Genomic DNA, 22,380 nt, shown 5'->3' on the forward strand with positions numbered 1-22,380 from the left:
AATCTCACAAGGTAGTGTTAAGGGGGGAACTCATTGCCTTAGGGGCTTATGTGAAGAAACGGAGGACGCAGGCTCTAGATGCTTTATTGACGAAAATTGCCCGCCTTGAATCCTCGCACAAGGAGTCACAGGCCCTTCATACCCTAGCGGAACTCACGGAAGCTAGGACACATCTAAAAAATATGCTGAATATCACCTCGGCAAAGCTGGTACTGCGTTCTAGGTTTAAGGCCTACGCCCATGGAAATAGAGGAAACAGACTGATGTCAGCCATAGTTAAGAAGCAATTCTCTGACTCCTTTGTTTCCTCTATTAAAGATCCAAACGGGAGGGTGCATAAATCCACCCCTGATATTGCTAAGGCTTTCTGCGCCTTTTATGAGGCTCTGTATAATCTACCTCCCCCTAACGGGGCCACCCCTGGTGACCTCTCAGACGCCACGGACAAATTTTTACAGTCTCTAGACCTTCCTTCCATATCCCAAACAAAAGCGGCCCACTTAACTAGACCGGTTACTGACTCTGAAATCCATAAGGTGCTCATGTCCATCCCCTCGGGTAAAAGCCCGGGCCCGGATGGTTTTTCCATCATTTACTACAAATCCTTCCAGGATCTCTTAATCCCCCGTTTTAAGAATTTGTGCAATTACCTCCTCTCTGGAGGCTCCCTTGCCCCTCACTCCTTGATGGCGCACATTACAGTCCTGCATAAGGAGAATAAGGACCCGACTTGCTGCAGTAATTATAGGCCGATCTCCTTGCTCAATACTGATGTGAAGTGGTGGGCGAAAATCTTAGCTACCAGACTTCAGGATGTACTTCCCGACATTGTCCATGGAGAGCAAGTGGGCTTTGTCCACGGCAGACAGGGGTCGGAAAACACGATTCGGCTTCTTCACCTTATACACAGGGCCAAGAAATCTGTGAAACCTTTAGTGTTGGTGAGCACTGACGCGGAGAAGGCCTTCGACAGGGTCAGCTGGCAGTTTATGTCTCGGGCCCTGTCGAGGTTTGGTCTTTCTGATCAGTTTATTGCTGCCATCTACACTTTATACTCGGCCCCCTCTGCCGTGGTCAAGGTTAATGGTACGTTGTCCCCTCCATTTCACATCACTAATGGGACAAGGCAGGGGTGCCCCCTGTCTCCGGCACTATTTGTATTGGTGATGGAGACTCTTCTGTGTAAGATTAGGGCGGACCCGGATATAAAAGGCCTCCAAGTGGGCGCCGGCACCCATGTTACTGCAGCATTTGCGGACGACCTTTTGGTTATAACATCTAACCCCAGAGAGGCTCTACCTAAGCTATTGAATTTATTTGGGGACTTTGGGTTCGTATCTAATTTTAAAATTAATTATGGGAAGTCTATGGCACTTAATATTTCATGCTCCCAAGCTGTGATTAATACGCTTAAACGCGATACTCCATTTGTGTGGGCTTCCAAGGACATTACGTTCCTAGGGACTCGTATATCGGCCAATATCCAGGAGTTGGCCTCACTCAATTATACGCCGCTGCTTCAATCAGTTCGTACCCACCTTCAGACTCTGAAACTACCTTTCGTATCTTGGGTTGGTAGGAAAAATTATCTTAAAACCTTTATCCTCCCCAAATTCCTATATCTGCTACAGACCCTCCCTATTTGGTTACCAAACTCATATTTCGCAGAAGTCCGCCGGGTGTTCACACGCTTCCTCTGGAATGGCAAATCTCCTCGTATTGCCTACTCAGTCCTTACTAGGGATAAGAAGCTCGGAGGCTTCGGGATGCCAGATGTTAAAGTTTATTATACTGCAGTGCAGCTTTGTAGATGTGTAGCAGCTATGTCTCGTCAATCTAGCTCCCTTTGCTCTCGCCTGGAGTCTGCGCTGCTCACTAATCAAGATCAGCTCACCCTGTGGGGGGTCCGTGCCTTTTCAGCTAACCATTATGCATCCTCCCTGGTCTGGAAGGGTATGCTGGTAGAGTGGTCTAAAATGGTTCAATCTCAAACATTCAACTTCCCTAACCCAGGTATGCCACTTCAACTGCTACAAAACTACCTCCATCCATCCATCTTAAGCCCCTCCGGTATTTGGTCTAGGCTTGCTGGCAAGTTTCTGCGAGATGTCCTCTTACCGGATGGCAGCTTGAATTTGGATCTGTTGTTGGGCCTCCCCGAGGTCAAGAATGCGCCATTTTTCCATCTGGCTGACTTTAAGAGAGATATTACAGGGGGTGTTAGGTCCCTTCCTATTAACAACTCTTTATCTTGGCTTGAGAAGAAGGTCATGGCCACTAAACCCGCTTTTAGACCGCTATCTCAGATGTATAAAGAAATACTCTCCTCACTCCCTCCGGAGCTCCGTTTTCTGACCTCCTGGGAGAGCGAGCTCTCTTTGTGCCTTACGGAGCCGGAGAGAGCCTTTATTTTGGCACATTCACACGGCTTTAACCGCTGTGTGAGGATTCAGGAGAACTCCTTCAAACTACTCAGTAGATGGTATAAGACACCTGAATTCTTACACAAGTTGAACCCGGAAGTTCCAGAAGCTTGTTGGAGGTGCGGCTTGGAAATTGGTTCCCTGTCGCATATTTGGTGGTTTTGTCGGAAAATACAGACATTTTGGAAATCAATTGAGCCATTGATCAACCAAATTTGCAATTCTAAGATAGTTCTGGATGCTAAACTTATTTTGTTATGGTGCCCCAATACTACCCTCACCCCTGCCAAGGATAACCTCCCGACCATGTTGCTCACAGCAGCTAAGCTGCTTATTCCTTTTCTATGGAAAAATGACTCTCCCCCGACTACCCTAATGTGGACAGACAAGGTGGACCAGATTTACCGTTTTGAGGAGCTGGCACACTGGGAAACTAACTCACGTTCCCGCTTCCTAAAACTGTGGTCTCCATGGAAAACGTACAGACACTTTGCTTAACAGAGCAGATTCTCCCACTTCCCTGTTCCCCCCGTTCCTTCCCCTCTTGTGTGTTCCCCACCTATGTCTCCCATCCCTTGACTGAATTTTATTTTGTGTTTGATAACTGGGATTGTATATGATGTCTATGCATGATGTAAATGTGGGACTCATATTGTGATTCATTGTCACTGTGATGCAGTCATGTATGGGCGTTTAGCCTCTGCTTTTTCTTTCAATAAAAAGAAATATGGTTAAGAATATAACTACTATAATACTGCTCCTATGTACAAGAATATAACTACTATAGGGGGCGGAGCCTAGCCACGCTGCTGAATGGCCGCACGAGCTTGAGCTCCTCCAGCATTCCGGCTCATTTGCCCTATATAAGCTTACAATTTGCTTGATTATGGGGAAACCTGGCAGAGAAAAGAACAGAGGAAGCTCAGAGTCTACCCCACTGCACTCCAAACAACCTGAGATGGAGAAGTTCCTTTGGAAAACGCAGAGTATTGCCGCGCAGAAAGGCCCCAATATGGCGGCGTCTATTGCTCATGACTCTGATGCAGGAGAACTTTCTGATGCAGGCAGCGGCTCCGATATATCGGACAGGAGGCCCAGAGATCCGCCTCTCTCAGAACGGACCCTCAGACGGGTCCTTGAATCTGCCCTCTCGCCTCTAAAACAGGACTTGTCAGACATCAAAGATGACATGAAGCACCTGGGTCAGAGAGTGGTCTCGCTAGAAGCCACACAAGAAGCCATCATGACCTATGAGGGTAAAGCATCTCATAAGACCTTACTAAACGATGCCTTCCTGAAGCTGGAAGACCAGGAGAATCGTAGTCGCCGGCGCAACATCCGCATTCGCGGCCTACCTGAGTCGATTGCAGCGGAGGCCTTGCCGACGGTGGCACGCGAATTGTTCTCCATGATGCTGGAACCTGATAGAGCGGCGGGAATCGTGGTGGAGCGCATACACAGGGCGTTGCGCCCTAGGCCTAAACCGCAAGAACCGCCACGCAATGTGATTTGTGGCCTGTTGAGCTACGTCGACACCGCAGCCCTCCTGAAAAGACAACGAGAGATGGAGGTACTTGAGTACGAGAACACCCCGATCCAGATGTTCCAGGATCTCGCGCCATCCACCTTGGCCAAGCGGCGCTTATTCAAGCCTCTCCTGGATGTCCTGAGGAAAACATCGACCCTGTTCCGATGGCTGTATCCCTTTGGGCTGGCGGTCTCCAGGAATGGTAAATTACTCACCGTGCGTTCACCAGCAGATCTTGACTCTGTCTGGAGGTCCCTGGACGTCCCTCCAGTAGAAATCCCCTCATGGCTACCGGCCGACCAAAATGGCCCCCTGCCTATACCACCCTGTGTAACTGCCTGGCAGACGGCATCCGCGGGCAGACCGGATCGTTTGGGACGCAGCAAGATGGACAGGGCCCTCACCTGACTTGAACCACGGCGGCATTGGCTGTGTTCGTAAGCATGAATCGCTGCGATCTTATTTCTCCAAGCCTGGAGATGATTGTTTCTCATCCTCCTGTTATCTTGGTTATTAGAGGCGAACTTGGCCTTTTCTCATTTTTATTTTTTTATTTTTCCGGCCTATTTCACATTTTGGCTTAACGTTTCCCTTATGCTGCCATACCAGAATTGTGACGTCTCGCTGTTTTTACTGGACGCTACCTCTGGGGCGGCGAACCTTGTTCCCCATTTGCAGGGTGAAGACCGGACGGAGACTGGTGCTGGACATATTTTTTGTTTTTGGTCTCTTTTGTTACAGACCATAGGTGCTTTACTTGCCCCCTCGCCAGTCCAACCCTGTCTTGGCTGGTGATAAGTAAAGTACTAATTCCACCTCGGATGGGTACTTTGTCCGAGCTGGTCACTTGCCAGTTTAACATGTTTAATGTTCTCTCCCCTATTTTTTTGTTCTGTGTTCCCCTCTCACCTTTCCCTTCCCTCTGCTCATATCGACTGTGTGCTTTTACATGCATCCATGGGTGTCATATGCTCTTATTCACTTGACTGTATGCTGAAATGTCTTCTATAGTAGTCGCCTCACTAAATGCACATGGGCTGAACGAGCCATGCAAAAGGTCTCAAACACTATCTCTCCTTCTGAGGGATAAAGTCTCAGTGGTGTTTCTGCAAGAGACCCATTTTAGAACGGGCAAAATTCCCAATTTTCCCCCTAAGAAATTTGTTCAGTGGTTTCATAGTACACATGATTCTGCCAGTAGGGGAGTCAGTATAGCTGTGCATAAGTGCCTTCCCTTTAAGCACGCGGCTACCTCAGCAGACCCCGAGGGTAGGTACATTTTTGTAAAGGGTGTACTAGGCGATTCCCCAGTGACTTTTGCTAATTTATACGCTCCCAATAAAGGCCAAGTACCATGGTTCGTTCAGACCCTTGCTTTATAATCCTCCTTCTCGGATGGTTTATTCGTTTTAGATCACGGTGTCCAACAAGGAATCACAGGCTATAAACACCCTAGCAGAGCTAACTGAAGCCAGAACGCGTTTAAAATTTTTATTGAATGTCACTTCTGCAAAGCTGGTACTGTGCTCACGTTTTAAAGCCTATGCCCATGGGAATAGAGGAAACAGACTGATGTCGGCCATTGCCAAAAAGCAGTTTTCTGACTCCTTTGTTTCCTCTATTAAGGACTCCAAGGGAAAGGTGCATAAGTCCACCCCAGATGTCGCCAAGGCATTTTGCGCCTTCTATGAGGCTTTGTATAATTTACCCCCTCCCAATGGGACTACCCCCGGTGATCTCTCTGAAGCCACAGATAAATTTTTGCAGACCCTGAACCTCCCTTCCGTTTCCTCATCTAAAGCTTCCCTTCTGACTAGGCCCATCTCTGATTCGGAGATTCGTAAGGTTCTCATGTCTATCCCATCAGGTAAAAGCCCCGGCCCTGACTGATTCTCCATTGCTTATTATAAATCCTTTCAGGATGTTTTAATCCCCCGTTTTAAGAATTTGTGCAACTACCTTCTGACTGGGGGCTCCCTTGCTCCTCACTCCTTATTGTCGCACATTACTGTCCTCCATAAGGAAAATAAGGATCCGACATGCTGCAGTAACTATAGGCCGATATCTCTGCTTAATAATGATGACTACTACAATACTGCTCCTATGTACAAGAATATAACTACTACAATACTGCTCCTATGTACAAGAATATAACTACTATAATACTGTTCCTATGTACAAGAATATAACTACTAGGGACTGCTGACCTGAGCAGACGCATGTAGGAGAAGCTCCTCTCCATGCAATCCTGCAACCTGGTTTATATCGCACATTAGCCCACAAAGTATGGCGAAAATTGGCAGAAGCATCCCTAGAGACAAAGCTGATTCTCCGAAACCTGATCGAGGGGTCTCAGACATGGAGAAATACTTAAATAAGAAGCCCTCCAGCTCCGTGAGCGGTGCAGCCAAGATGGCGCCGCATGAACCAGACGATTGGTCACAGGAAACTGATGGCGCTACTGGAGACCTCTGTGATGGGCCACAGCTCGCAGGTGTAGCGCCTATATCGAGGAAGTTCCTTCAACAGGCCCTCTCCTCGGCTATCGCACCAGTACTCCACGACCTTCAAGAAATCAAGTCTGATATTAAGCAGACAGACAGGGTGGAGACGCTGGAAGAAAATCAAGCGGCTATACTCACTTTCGCCCGCTCTCTGGGAGACAACACTGCGGCTTGCATGGACTCCTTAGACACAGCTTTCTCCCTCATCGAAGATCAGGAGAACCGCAGCAGGCGGAAAAATATTCGGTTGCGCGGCCTACCGGAATTGATCCCACACGAGGACTTGCCTGAGGCGGCAGCCGCCATCTTTGCCACCCTTTTGGGTAAGGAGAGTGCAGCGGACATTGAAATTGAGTTGCTCAGGCCGAAACCAAAGGATAATGAAAATCCTAGAGATGTCATCTGTGGCCTGCTAAAGTACACTGATACGGCGGCCTTGCTGAGGGCAGCTAGAGAGCAAAAAGATCTCACCTACGAGGGGGCCACGATCCTGATGTTCCAGGACTTGGCGCCAACGACGCTGAACAAAAGGAGAGCCCTCAGACCCCTTACAGACCACCTGCGACACATCAAGACACCATATAAGTGGTTGTTCCCCTTTGGTCTAACGTTTGCGGTCGGGGGCAGAAGGTGCACCATCCGTGTTCCAAGGGATCTAGCTGCGGCCTGGGAGCTACTCCAGACCACCCCATTGGACATCCCATCGTGGCTGCCTTCGGCGGAGACCGGGATTCCGTTACCAGAATTGCCAGGAGTACAGAGATGGTCCAAAGCCATGCCGAAAAAGAAGATGGGTCCCGGATTCAGAGACACATGAACTTTGCGGCCTAGGGGTTCGCCCCCGTTGTTTACCGGTTCGGCCCTGTGAGTACTATGCGAGGACTGAAGCGATTCCACACTTGCATTTTTAGCTCTGCAAGTATCACTTTGTTCTATATTTGCTGTAAATGATAAGGTTATGGGTGTTTAATCTGATACTCATACTTCTGTCATGCTCCGATTCTCCGGGTCACCATGTCATGTTACTAGAGTAATTACAAGTTTCTTATAATGGGTTATGTTACTCGAATACCTGAATGCACTGCACCAGGTTTTGCAGGATCTGCTGGATGCTTGGGATCTGTATACGATCTTTAGATCCCCCCCCACATGCTTTACATCAGGGGTACACTAGCGCAGTCCTGGTGTCAGCGCACAAACAGGGAGGACCGCATACTGACTGTATACTCCTTATTGGGATTTGTCAGATGTGTCCCCCCCAAGTTCTGTTACGTGGCCATGTTCCTAAGTTCTGCAAGGAATGTTGGCTGTGTTCAAGTTATATACAGTTCTAGATCTCTATTGCACAATATGTTGGGCTGCTGTTGGAGGGTTCACATATCCATGCGAGATGTCACTGATTAAATGTACATCCTTTAACGTAAGGGGGTTCAACACTCCACAAAAAAGATCACAGGTCATACGTTTGTTACGGAAATTTCGCACGGACATATGTTTCTTCCAAGAGTTGCACTTCAGATCCACGAATGTTCCCACTCTTCAGAAGGGATATTTTAATAATTGGTTCCTTAGCACCTTTGACAAGGCTAAAAGAGAGGTTGGTATTGCCATAGCCAAACGTATACCTTTTAAAATGACAGCCACTCAGTCAGATGCAGAGGGTAGATTTATTCTTGTGAAAGGGGTAATACTTAATAGGCACTCAACCTGTAACCCTGGCGAGCCTGTATAGCCCCAACAGGGGTCAGAAAGCCTGGATTTCTCAGACCTTGCAGGTGCTCAAGGCTTTTGCTGAGGGGATCTGCATTGTTGGCGGAGACCTTAATGTGGCCCTGAACCCCAGTATCGACACCTCAGACGGTTCCACTCAGCAAACACAGAAGACCTTGGGCTGTATTAATGCCCACATTGCAGATGCTAACCTAACTGATGCCTGGCGCTTAGTACATCCCACAGACAGGGACTATACCTTTTTCTCTGCCTCCCATAATGTTTATAAAAGATTAGATTATCTCTTGATCTCAAATTCCTGCATAGACATGGTGGATCAGGCAGTGATCGACCCTATCACAATTTCGGATCATGCTCCTGTCTCGATGGTTATACACATTTCCAGTTTACCCTCCCAGAGTAAACAATGGAGACTTAATGAAACCTTGCTAGATAGGAGGGAGGTAGTTGAAGCATTGTCACGGAGGCTGTCGTGGTTTTTTGAAGAGAACTTAACTCCGGATGTTCCCCAGACAACTGTGTGGGAAGCACACAAATCTGTTATGAGAGGAGAATTTATAGCCCTGGGTTGTAAAATTAAAAGGGAGAGACAGCAAACATTACATTCCCTACTCAAACAGATTGCAGAACTTGAAGCCATTCATAAGAGGTCTAAAGCCTTGAAGGCTCAGCAAGAGCTCCTCCTTCTGAGAACGAAACTGAAAGACCACCTAAATATATGCCATGCTAAAGCGTATCAGTATGCGCAGTTTCGGTTTTTCTCTCATGGGGATAGAGGTTCGAAGTTGATGTCAGCTCTTGTCAAGCAAAGGAAAGACTCTATGTATATTCCTAGCATAAAATCTTCAGACGGTAAATCATTACACAGAACGGCAGACATAGCTAAGGAATTCCAGAAATTTTATCAAGACCTATACGGGCTAGATAATGGTTCTAATCGCTCAGACCTAACTGCGGATTCTGTGATTGATGATTTTCTGTCTCATTTAAAACTGCCCCAACTTAGCAGAGAAGAGGGATCCTCACTGATTGCGCCGGTTACCGAGGAAGAAGTAGGGAAAGTCCTGAAGTCAATGCCCATGGGGAAATGCCCGGGACCGGACGGATTTCCAGTAGGGTACTACAAGAAATTTGCTGGTATTTTATGCTCACAACTCACGAATTGGTGTAATTCTCTCCTTACAGGTGGGCATCTTCCTACCCAATCTCTAGAAGCTACAGTGACTATTTTGCCTAAACCTGGAAAGGACCACACGCTCTGCGGGAGTTACAGGCCCATATCTCTCCTAAATGTAGATATAAAGATCTGGGCCAAAATCTTGGCCTCTCGCCTCAGCTCCTTTCTCCCTAAGTTGATTCACCCTGACCAAGCTGGTTTCGTACCAGGAAGAGAGGGGAACCATAACTCCTGCAGAGTCGTTACGGCCATCCAATGGGCAAAGAAGCAAGGTACACCCCTGACTTTTTTGAGTGTTGATGCGGAGAAGGCCTTCGACCGGGTAAACTGGAACTTCATGAGGAGGACATTGCAAAGGTTTGGTATCCCTGAACAATTTCAAAGGGCTATCATGACCCTGTACACCAATCCGAGTGCTAAAATTAGAGTAAATGGTACCCTATTGCCTTCCTTTCCCATTCATAATGGCACCCGACAGGGCTGCCCATTATCCCCTGCTCTATATATTTTAGTGATGGAGACCCTTCTCCAAGCCATTAGAGATCATCCTGGTATTAGGGGAGTTAGGGCCAAGAACGACACAATCAAATATATCAATGTCGCCTATGCAGATGACCTCTTGGTAATGGTCTCCAACCCGGTCGAGGCCTTCCCGCATCTCCTTTCCCTATTTGAACTATTTGGCAAAGTCTCTAATTATAAAGTGAATTACACCAAGTCTGAGGCCATGAACATTACAGCCCCGTCAAAAAGTGTGTCCTCCCTTAAAGCCACGACACCCTTTATCTGGCAGTCTTCCCACATTACATACCTGGGAATTAAAATCCCGTCTGATCTGAGGAACATTTTCCAGTTGAATTATATCCCTCTATTGTCCGATGTACAACACTTACTAGGCCCTCTCCGCATCCCATACACCTCCTGGATGGGGAGAAAGAATCTGCTGAAGGCCTTTGTGCTACCTAAAATACTTTATGTCATGCAGATGCTGCCTGTCTTCCTCCCCTCCTCATTTTTCACACAGATACGGAGATTGTTCTCTACTTATCTATGGGGGGGGGGGGGGGGGAGGGAGCTAGGATAGCGCACAGCAGACTGATTTTAAATGAAAACTCAGGGAGGGTTTGCATTGCCAGACGTACAGTTATATTATCGGGCAATCCACCTTAGACGGTGGATGCAACTCCACATCCCTAACTGCTCAACGTTGGGTACTGCCTTAGAGACACTCCAACTTTCTCAATTACAGAGAGCTGCATTGTGGGGTCTGACTACCACATCTCTGCATAGCCATACGCTGCTTAAGGGCACAAGTCTGGTAATTAAGCAACTTAATAAAGATCATGGTTTGTTAGGCAACCCCTCACTAGTCATGCCAGCAGATTTAGCCCCATACACTGTGAGACCTACATTAGCAAATACACCCCCAGCGTGGAGTACCCTTAGAGATTTCACCATCGAAGTTTATTTAGATGCTGCCTTAGGTAGATTACCAGCTGAGCACCCCCTACACCTGGCCATGCAATCCTGCAATTTCTTAGGCTTAGCTGATTTTAGGTCAGTCAGGAAGATTCTATTAGATAAACAGGCCCACAAACAGGAATGGACATGGTTTGAAAAAATTCTGTCTTCCAGCTCATCGCATAGTAGATTGATCTCTCTATTCTATCTCGGTTTAAATGTACCCCGCGCTAATGATGTCCCATTGTTTTTGAAAACCTGGGAGTCAGAATTAGGTAGGACCTTCTCTGAGACGGAAGTTCTCTGTCTATATGCACACTCACACGGCTTCTCCAGGTGTGTCAAGATACAGGAGCATTCCTTAAAGGTACTCACCCAATTGTATATGACACCAAAACAGTTGTTCCTCAGGGGTCTTACTTAGTTCTAGTGACCAGTGCTGGAGATGTAAGGCCGGAGAGGGCACTCTCTCACATATCTTCTGGTCCTGTCCTAAGATACAGCCTTTCTGGGCTGCGGTATCTAAATCTATTGATTCAATTACACATACGGTGATACCTTTGTCTCCTGAGTTGGTCCTACTATGGTTGCCCACTAAAGCTCTTTCCCCCTCTAGGAGTAGTTTAGCCACACAACTGATTCAAGCTGCGAGGTTGATAATTCCTCAGCGGTGGCTTAGTGCAGAACCCCCTACCTTTCTCCAATGGGTGAATAAGGTAGACCACATACAGCGTCTTGAGGAACTGGCTAGTTGGGAGTCTAGAACACATGAGAAACATGTCAAATGTGGAATCCTTGGTTACGTTATCGCCTGTCACCCACAGTGGTAGCTCAATAAAGGTCAATTGACCCTATCACCTTGTACTGCTTCACTTTACCTCCAACATCATGTTATCACATACTTCCATAGGACGTGCTTAGAGATCCATATTATGGTTAGGTTTGTTTTAGTGAAGCCGTTTGCCTCGCTGTTCACCATCAGGTTAAAATGGCCCCGTAGGCTAAGTGACAAATACACGTAAATATTTCTGTATGTTCAGGGTATGTCCTCACAATGATCCACAAGTGCCTATATTTGTGTATGTTACAGTGTATTATACATGCTTCACGTTGTGACTTTTGTCTGTTCGCAATCACTGTTCATACTGCTTGTACATGTCTGTGAAGATGTGCCTATCTTCCTTATCGTTGCTATTATCTGCACCTTTATGATTATGCATTATGTATGCACGGTCACTTTTGTAAGTGTTGTCTGCTTCTTTTCAATAAAAAGAAAATTGACAAAGAATATAACTACTATAATACTGCCTTCTATGTACAAGTATATACAGCCAGGTCTATAAATATTGGGACATTGACACAATTCTAACATTTTTGTCTCTATACACCACCACAATGGATTTGAAAGGAAACTAACAAGATGTGCATTACCTGCAGACTGTCAGCTTTAATTTGAGGGTATTTACATCCAAATCAGGTGAACGGTGCAGGAATTACAACAGTTTGCATATGTGTCTCTCACTTGTTAAGGGACCAAAAGTAATGGGACAGAATAATAATCATAAATCAAACTTTTACTTTTTAATACTTGGTTGCAAATCCTTTGCAGTCAATTACAGCCTGAAGTCTGGAACGCATAGTTTCATCCCTGGCGATGCTCTGCCAGGCCTCTACTACAACTGTCTTCAGTTCCTGCTTGTTCTTGGGGCATTTTCCCTTCAGTTTTGTCTTCAACAAGTGAAATGCAGCTCAATCGGATTCAGGTCAGGTGATTGACTTGGCCATTGCATAACATTCCACTTCTTTCCCTTAAAAAACTCTTTGGCTGCTTTTGTAGTATGCTTTGGGTCATTGTCCATCTGAACTGTGAAGCGCCGTCCAATGAGTTCTGAAGCAGTTGGCTGAATATGAGCAGATAATATTGCCCGAAACACTTCAGAATTCATCCTGCTGCTTTTGTCAGCAGTCACATCATCAATAAATACACGAGAACCAGTTCCATTGGCAGCCATACATGCCCACGCCATGACACTACCACCACCATGCTTCACTGATGAGGTGGTATACTTAAGATCATGAGCAGTTCCTTTCCTTCTCCATACTCTTCTCTTCCCATCACTCTGGTACAAGTTGATCTTGGTCTCATCTGTCCATAGGATGCTGTTCCAGAACTGTGAAGGCTTTTTTAAATTTGGCCTTCCTGTTTTTGAGGCTCACCAATGGTTTACATCTTGTGGTGAACCCTCTGTATTCACTCTGGTGAAGTCTTCTCTTGATTGTTGACTTTGACACACATACACCTACCTCCTGGAGAGTGTTCTTGATCTGGCCAACTGTTGTGAAGGGTGTTTTCTTCACCAGGGAAAGAATTCTTCGGTCATCCACCACAGTTGTTTTCCGTGGTCTTCCGGGTCTTTTGGTGTTGCTGAGCTCACCGGTGCGTTCCTTCTTTTTAAGAATGTTTCAAACAGTTGTTTTGGCCGCACCTAATGTTTTTGCTATCTCTCTGATGGGTTTGTTGTGTTTTTTCAGCCTAATGATGGCTTGCTTCACTGATAGTGACAGCTCTTTGGATCTCATCTTGAGAGTTGACAGCAACAGATTCCAAATGCAAATAGCAGACTGGAAATGAACTCTGGACCTTTTATCTCCTCATTGTAATTGGGATAATGAGGGAATAACACACACCTGGCCATGGAGCAGCTGAGAAGCCAATTGTCCCATTACTTTTGGTTCCTTAACAAGTGGGAGGCACAGATGAAAACTGTTGTAATTCTTACACCGTTCGCCTGATTTGGATGTAAATACCCTCAAATTTACCTGCTGACAGTCTGCAGGTAAAGCACATCTTGTTTGTTTCATTTCAAATCCATTGTGGTGGTGTATAGAGCCAAAAATGTTAGAATTGTGTTGATGTCCCAATATTTATGGACCTGACTAACTACTATATTACTGCTTCCCTATGTACAAGAATATAACTACTATAATACTGCCTCCTATGTACAAGAATATAACTACTATACTACTGCTCCTATGTACAAGAATATAACTACTATAATACTGCCTGCTATGTACAAGAATATAACTACTATAATACTGCTCCTATGTACAAGAATATAACTACTATAATACTGCCTCCTATGTACAAGAATATAACTACTATAATACTGCTCCTATGTACAAGAATATAACTACTATAATACTGCCTCCTATGTACAAGAATATAACTACTATAATACTGCTCCTATGTACAAGAATATAAATACTATAATACTGCTCCTATGTACAAGAATATAACTACTATAATACTGCCTCCTATGTACAAGAATATAACTACTATAATACTGCCTCCTATGTACAAGAATATAACTACTGTAATACTGCTCCTATGTACAAGAATATAACTACTATAATACTGCTGCTATGTACAAGAATATAACTACTATAATACTGCCTCCTATGTACAAGAATATAACTACTATAATACTGCCTGCTATGTACAAGAATATAACTACTATAATACTGCTCCTATGTACAAGAATATAACTACTATAATACTGCTCCTATGTACAAGAATATAACTACTTTAAGATATGGAATCCATGGAAGCTTTTTCGCGGCTTTGCTTGATCCTCCAAACTTATCGTCATTACTACAGTAATCCTACCCCCCCTCTCCTCCCTCCCTCCTTACATGTTACCCACCTACCGATCCATCAGTTTTCTTAGTGTTACCCTTGTCTTCGTGCAAATGTGATCCCCTGGGTCATCTATATGCTATATTAGGCACTCTCACCCAATCTCAGGTTCCTATTAAAATATATTTTAATTGTGGTTTCCAGCTACAGTGTATGTGAACCTACATATTGTGTGAAAATATGACTATCCTTGTACTACTTGTTAATGTTATGAGATTTTAGTACCTTTTGTAATACTTTTCTACTGCTTGAATAAAAAGAAAATTGGCAAAGAATATAACTACTTTAATACTAACTCCTACATACGTACAAGAATATAACTACTATAATACTGCTTTTCTGTGCAAAAATATAATTACTAGAGATGAGCGAATCGAAGCTGACGAAGTGTAATTCGATCCAAATTTTAAAAAAAATTCGATTTGCAACGAATGTAAATTTTCTCACTGTTTGTAGTAACGAATTGCATTTTTCCTAAAATGGCGGGTGCACGTGTGAGGACATGGAGAAAGGAAGTCTGGGAAGGCAGAATCACCCTGATTGACATGCATGCATGCAGCCAATCAGCAGCCAGCCAGCCCTGTGATGTCACAGCCCTAGAAATACGGCAGCCATCTTAGATTCAGACATTTTCCAGCGTTCTGAGTGCAGGGACAGACGTGAGAAGGCGCTAGGGGGAGCAATTGCAAAAACCTCATTGTGAAAAAAAACCCTGAAAAAACTATTTAAAAGTGCAGAGAAAGGATAGGGAGGAATCACTTCACAGCATCTTAGTGCAGGGAGAGACGTCAGAAGGCGCTAGGGACAGTGATAGACAAGCTATTTACAAGTGCAGAGAAAAGAAAAGGGAGGAATAATTTCACAGCATCTTAGTGCAGGGAGAGATGTCAGAAGGCGCTAGGGACAGTGCTAGAAAAGCGATTTACAAGTGCAGAAAAAGATTATTTGGGGATCCAAATAGCCATTTTACAGCTCTGTCATTCCAGCAATTTGTTCTTGTTATTGGGATGCAAGTGCTATGTTGAAAAGCCTTTAGTGGCCCATTTTAGTACAAAAGAAAAATATACACGCACTTCACTATTGCAGGTATTTGTGGCGAAAGCATTTAGTGGCCTATTTCATTACAGAAAAATATATATATGCATTTTACTTCTGTAGTTATATGTGGTGATAGCGTTTATTGGCCTATTTCAGTACAAAAAGAGAAATATATATGCAGTTCAGTTTTTCATTTATTTGCACTAAAAGCATTTACCGCCCTATTTCTGTGCAAAAAGAGAAATATATACGCAGTTCACATCTGCAGTTATATGTGGTGAAAGCATTAATTGGCCTATTTCTGTGCAAAAAGAAAAATATATACGCAGTTCACTTTTGCAGTAATTTTCACTAAAAGCGTTTACTGGCCTATTTCTGTGCAAAAAGAGAACTACAGTCCTGATCAAAAGTTTAAGACCACTTGAAAAATGTCAAAAAATGGCAAAAAATATTTAGCATGGCTGGATCTTAACAAGGTTGCAAGTAAAGCTTCAACATGCAACAAGAAGAAATGGGAGTGAGACAAAACATTTTTTGAGCATTCAATTTAATGAAAACAACGAATAAACTGAAACAGGCTGTTTTTCAGCTGATCAAAAGTTTAGGCATGGGTGGGTCATTATACTGTGTGAAGGGCCACTAGTAGTCATTATACTGTACAGGAGCAAGTGGGGGGGATCAATATACCGTGTAGGAGCCACAGGGGGATATTTAAATGTAAAAAAATGCCTCAATGGGGCCCACTGGGATTTATCGCCCAAGGGCCCACATGAACCTGGATTTGGCCCTGTTCGTCAGACACAACCCTTAGTTGGCATGGCCCGGGAGCAGGCCCTGTGCCCTCACCTGTCCTCAAACTGCCTCTGTCCTTTGCTGTACCCTCACCCAGAGAAGTATTGTATGCTGTGGGCTCAGCTCCACTATACAGTGAGGACGAGCAACTAGAGGACAGTCAGCAGCTACTGCCCAGCCAAGATCTGGAGGAGATGTCCGCTGCTTCCTCCGCTAGGTGGGCAAGTAGTGATGAGGAGAGTGGCGTGGGAGGTGGTGTTGCAAGCTGTCAGGCTCCTGACCCAGACACCATTGAGGAAGACATCAGTGACATGCAGACACTACTCGATGATGATGATAAAGCCGATCGCACTTGGGAGCCGGGTGCAGAAGGGGCTTCATCATCATCAGGAGAAGAGGGTGGCAGCTTGCCTGTGAGGCAGCGTCTGATCCAGCAAGGTGGTAGCATGGTTAGGAATCAGCAGGGTGGCAGCAGTGGGAAGTCTGGAGCCAAACGTGCCCGGGGTAGACCACCTGCTTCGCAGCAGCCTACCTGCCCGGGAGGTAGAGGTGCAGGGGTTCACGGAGGCAGCGGCAGTAGCAGTCAGTCAGTGCAGACTGTTGGGGGTAAAATCATCTACTCGGCGGTGTGTCAGTTTTTTTGTCGAGCCGCCGGAGGTGGTTAACATGGCCATATGTAGAATATGTGGGCAGAAGGTGAAGCGTGGCCAGGGTGCCAATGTTGGCACCACGGCCCTGCGTCAACATATGCAGCGTCACCATAAAGTGGCCTAGGAGAACCGTGGCTCCAATGTGGTGGTCCAGCCTGCCGCAGCAACTGCTGCATCACCCAATGGCACGCACCCGGTTTCAGGCAGTCAATGCTCCACCACCTCAGCCCAAGGGAGCTGTCTGTCATTCCCATCTTCTGTTGGTCCAGATGCTCCTGCTCCTCCTACTCCTCGTCAGTCATTCCAGCAGCAATCGATCACCGAAGCGATTGCCAAGAGACAACAGTATGCGTGCACTCATCCAACGGCGCAGAAGCTGAATGTGCTCCTATCCAAGTTGCTGGTGCTGCAGTCCCTCCCTTTCCAAGTGGTGGACTCTGCACCTTTCAGAGCACTGATGGCTTGTGCCGAGCCGAGGTGGAGTGTCCCAAGCCGTGATTTCTTTGCGAAAAAGGCAGTACCAGCCCTGCACAAATATGAAGAACAGAAGGTGGGCAGTCCTTAAGCATGTCGGTGTCTGCCAAAGTACACGGCAGCGCCGACGTGTGGAGCTGTAACTACGGTCAGGGACAAAACATGTCCTTTAGGGCCCACTGGGTGAATGTGGTTCCTGCACAGCCACACCAGCAACTTGGCCAGGTCACGCCACTTCAGCCTCTACGCTGTCACGCCGTTGGTCCTGTGACAATGTCTGCCTCTGCCTCCTCATCCTCCACCGTGTCCTCAGCCTCCACTGCAGGGACAAGTCACAGTGCCCCTCCAGCATACCACATGTGCAGGGCACGTTGGTGTCACGCTGTTCTGCACCTGGTTTTCCTTGACGAACAGAGTCACACAGGGGAGGAACTGCTCCGTGTGATTCATCAAGAAATCAAATCCTGGCTTTCTCCGCGAAAACTGAGAATCAGAACTATGGTGACCGACAAAGGGAAGAACATGGTGTCGGCGCTGCGTCAAGGAAGGCTGAGCCATTCGCCCTGCATGGCACATGTGTTCAATCTGGTTGTCAAGCGGTTCCTGAAGTCTTCCACCCATTTGCAAGACATCCTAAAAATGGCCAGGAAACTTTGCATACACTTCAGCCACTCGTACACCGCCAAGCACACCCTCCTTGAGCTGAAGCGGCAGAAAGGTGTCCCCCAACATAGGCTGATATGTGACGTTTCCACCCGTTGGAATTCCACCCTCCATATGTTGGACCGACTGTATGAACAGAAAAAGGCCATTAACGATTGCTTGATGATCCAAGCGGATAGGAGTACTCCCCTGTGTAACTTTGATGTCAGCTAGTGGCAGCTTATGCGTGACACCTGCCGTTTGATTAGACCTTTTGAGGATGCCACGTGTTTTGTCAGTCGCCAGGAGTACGGGATGAATGACGTCATTCCACTGCTTCATGTCCTGGAACAGATGGTGGTAACAATGGCTGGTCAGGGGACAGGAGACGTGGCACCTAGATCACATGGCCACATGAGCCCTGTGGGGGCTGAACTGGAAAAGGGGGAGGAAGACATTGGAGCACAGGCAATGTATAGCGAAATGGGTGTTTTTTTTACTCATCTGACAGGAGAGGAGGAGCAGAAGCAGCCAGGGGAGCTACAGGGCGATGAGGAAGATGAGTCAGAGGACCCAGACACACCGTGGCAGTATGCAGTGGAGATGGAGGCAGGGAGTCCCTCCGAGTCACTTGCACAAATGGCCAGATGCATGCTCACTTGCTTGTATAGTGACAGCGAATTGTCCCCATTTGGCAGCGGGATGACTTTTGGCTCTCCACATTGTTGGACCCTCGCTACCGGTCCAAAATGGGGGCCTTTTTTACACCCACTGAGAGGGAGGACAAACTGAACTACTACAGAAACATCCTATGTAGTCAGTTGGCCACTGCCTATCTGCACCATCGTCCATCCTCTCGTAGGTCTGACCAGGGGGGCCCTCTGCACTCACGTTCCACTGCCATGGCTGCTGGGGAGGGGTGGGGTGGCAGGAGCAGTACCAGCTCTATCAGCAGCAGCAGCCTGAGTCTACAGTCGCTCATGAGTAGCTTTCTTCACCCACATAGTGAAAAAACTACTCCCCAGCAGCAGCAGGTAGACCTTGAGCAGGACCTGAACCAGCAGGTGGTGGCATACTTGTACAGCACCCTGCCAATCCACACTGAAGATCTACTGGACTACTGGGCAGCGGATTTGTGGCCACAACTAGCAGATTTTGCCCTGGAAAAGCTGTCCTGCCCGGCCAGTAGCGTGGCATCAGATTGGGTGTTTTTAGTGTGGTCGGGGCCATAGTAACCCCAAGGAGAACGCGCCTGTCCACCCTAAATGTGAAGAGACTGACCTTTGTCAACATGAATCCGGCGTGGATCAGCCAGGATTTCCACCCACCAAAACCTGATGCATCAGACTAGATCATCCATGGTGCCACACCAACACTTTGACAAAAGAGACCTGTTTCTTCTGCCTACCTGCCTCAGCTACTATTCTGATGCTGCCATCCGCCTGATGCCACACACCTGATGCCAAGTGCTCCTTCTTTCTCCCACCTTCGTGAGCGGGTACTGGTATTGCCACCCACCGCCCCACTCTGTCACCGGGTCACTTTCAGGTCTCCTGATGCTGCTACTGCCGCCATCTCCACACTATGTCACCTTGCCACTCTGTGGTCTTCTAATGCTGCTGCGCTGCCATCTCCACACTATGTCACCTTGCTACTCTGTGGTATCCTTATGCTGCTGACATCTCCACACTGTCACCTTGCCACTCTGTGGTCTAAATGCTGCTGCCATCTCCACACTATGTCATCTTGCCACTCTGTGGTCTCCTGATGTTGCTGCTGCTGCCATCTCCACACTATGTCACCTTGCCACTCTGTGGTCTTCTGATGCTGCGGCTGCTGCCATCCTCACACTATGTCACCTTGCCACTCCGTGGTCTCCTGATGCTGATGCCATCTCCACACTATGTCACCTTGCCACTCGGTGGTATCCTGATGCTGTCATCTCCACACTATGTCACCATGCCACTCTGTGGTCTCCTGATGCTGCTGCTGCCATCTCCACACTATGTCACCTTGCAACTTTGTGGTCTCCTGAGGCTAATGCTGCTACCATCTCTACACTATGTCACCTTGCCACTCTGTGGTCTCCTGATGTTGCTGCCATCTCCACAGTATGTCACCTTGCCACTCTGTGGTCTCCTGATGCTGCTGCTGCCATCTCCACACTATGTTACCTTGCCACTTTGTGGTCTCCTGATGCTGCTGTTGCCATCTCCACACTATGTTACCTTGCCACTTTGTGGTCTCCTGATGCTGATGCCATCTCCACACTATCTCACCTTGCCACTTTGTGGTCTCCTGATGCTGATGCTGCTGCCATGTCCACACTATGTCACCTTGCCACTCTGTGGTATCCTGATGCTGATTTCACCGTAATTATTAATAGATATTCACAATTACATCTCCAATAATTCCAGATCACAGTATATATAGGAATGCTAAAAAATATATAGGAATGCTAAAAAAAAATAACAAACCAACTTTATTCTGTTATTTACTTAAAATGGGGGACACTACCCAAGGATAAGTTATTATCCAATATTACACCAAGGAGCTATCACAGTATTATTTAACTATGAAGCTGAATACATGTGTGTGAACATAACCACATTCACTCCAGTATCTGTTACTGAGCATAACCCATGGCAACTGCTCAAAACACACTGTGTATCTGTGATATTTAGCTCTGCTGCCATCTCCACACTATGTCACCTTGCCACTCTGTGGTCTCCTGATTCTGATGCTGCTGCCATCTCCACACTATGTCACCTTGCCACTCTGTGGTCTCCTGATGCTGCTGACATCTCCACACTATGTCACCTTGCCACTCTGTGGTATCCTGATGCTGCCATCTCCACACTATATCACCTTCCCACTCTGTGGTCTCCTGATGCTGCCATCTTCACACTATGTCACCTTGCCACTTTATGGTCTCCTGATGCTGCTGCCATATCCACACTATGTCACCTTGCCACTCTGTGGTCTTATGATACTGCTGCCATCTCCACACTATGTCACCTTGCCACTCTGTGGTCTGCTGCTGATGCTGCTGTCATCTCCACACTATGTCACCTTGCCACTCTGTGATATCCTCCTGATGCTGCTTCTGTCACCACCTCCAGACTCTGTCATTGTGCCACTCGGTGGCCTCCTCATACTGCTGCCAACTCCTGACTCTGTCATTGTTCCACTCGGTGGCCTTCTCCTGATGCTGCTGCTGCCGCCAACACCAGACTCTGTCATTGTGCCACTTGGTGGCATTCTCCTGATGCTGCCAACTCCAGTCTCGGTCATTGTGCCACTCGGTGGCCTACTCCTAATGCTGCCAACTCCAGACTCGGTAATTGTGCTACTCATTGGCCTTCTCCTGATGCTGCCGCCGCCAACTCCAGACTCGGTCATTATGCCACTCGTTGGCCTTCTCCTGACGCTACTGCTGCTGCCGCCAACTCCACACTCGGTGGCCATCTCATGCTGTTGCCACATCCACACTCTGTCATTGTGCCGCTCTGTGGCCTACTGAATCTGCCGCCACCTCTAGACTCTGTCATTGTGCCGCTCTGTGGTCTCCTCATGCTGCTGCCACCTCCACACTCTGTAATTGTGCCACTCTATGGTCTCCTCATGCTGCTGCCACATCCACACTCTGTTATTGTGCCACTTTGTGGTCTCCTTATGCTGCTGCCACCTCCACACTTTGTAATTGTGCCACTCTATGGTCTCGTCATGCTGCTGCCACATCCACACTCTGTCATTGTGCCGCTCTGTTGTCTCCTCATGCTACTGCCGCATCCACACTGTCATTGTGCCACTCTGTAGCCTCCTCATGCTGCTCCCACCTCACCACTATGTCATAGGGTCACTCTGAGGAATTCTCGTGCTGTTCCCACCCTCCCCACTTTATGAATGGGCCACTATTTTGCCTTTCAGCCTGGCTGACATCATCATTTATTTGACCTTTCTTCTGATCTGTCAGAAGGAAGGAAAAATTAGACAGATCCTGTCTGTGTAGCAGCTGTAAGGCCTGCATGGTCCCATCATAATTGGCTTATGATTTGGTAGCCAAAAGCAGGAGTGGGTACAAAACACAGAAGACATGCAAATATTCCATTCACGTGTCATCTCTGTTTTAGATCCACTCCTGTTTTTTTGGGCATTAGCAATACTGAGGGATTACTGAGCAAATGCTGAGTGGATGCTTCACAGACAGGATCTGTTTTTTGTGGGTTATTGTTCTGACGGATCAGAGGAAGGGCAAAATAA

This window comes from Bufo gargarizans, chromosome 9 (genome assembly GCF_014858855.1).
Source record: "Bufo gargarizans isolate SCDJY-AF-19 chromosome 9, ASM1485885v1, whole genome shotgun sequence".
Classification (NCBI taxonomy): Eukaryota; Metazoa; Chordata; class Amphibia; order Anura; family Bufonidae; genus Bufo; species Bufo gargarizans.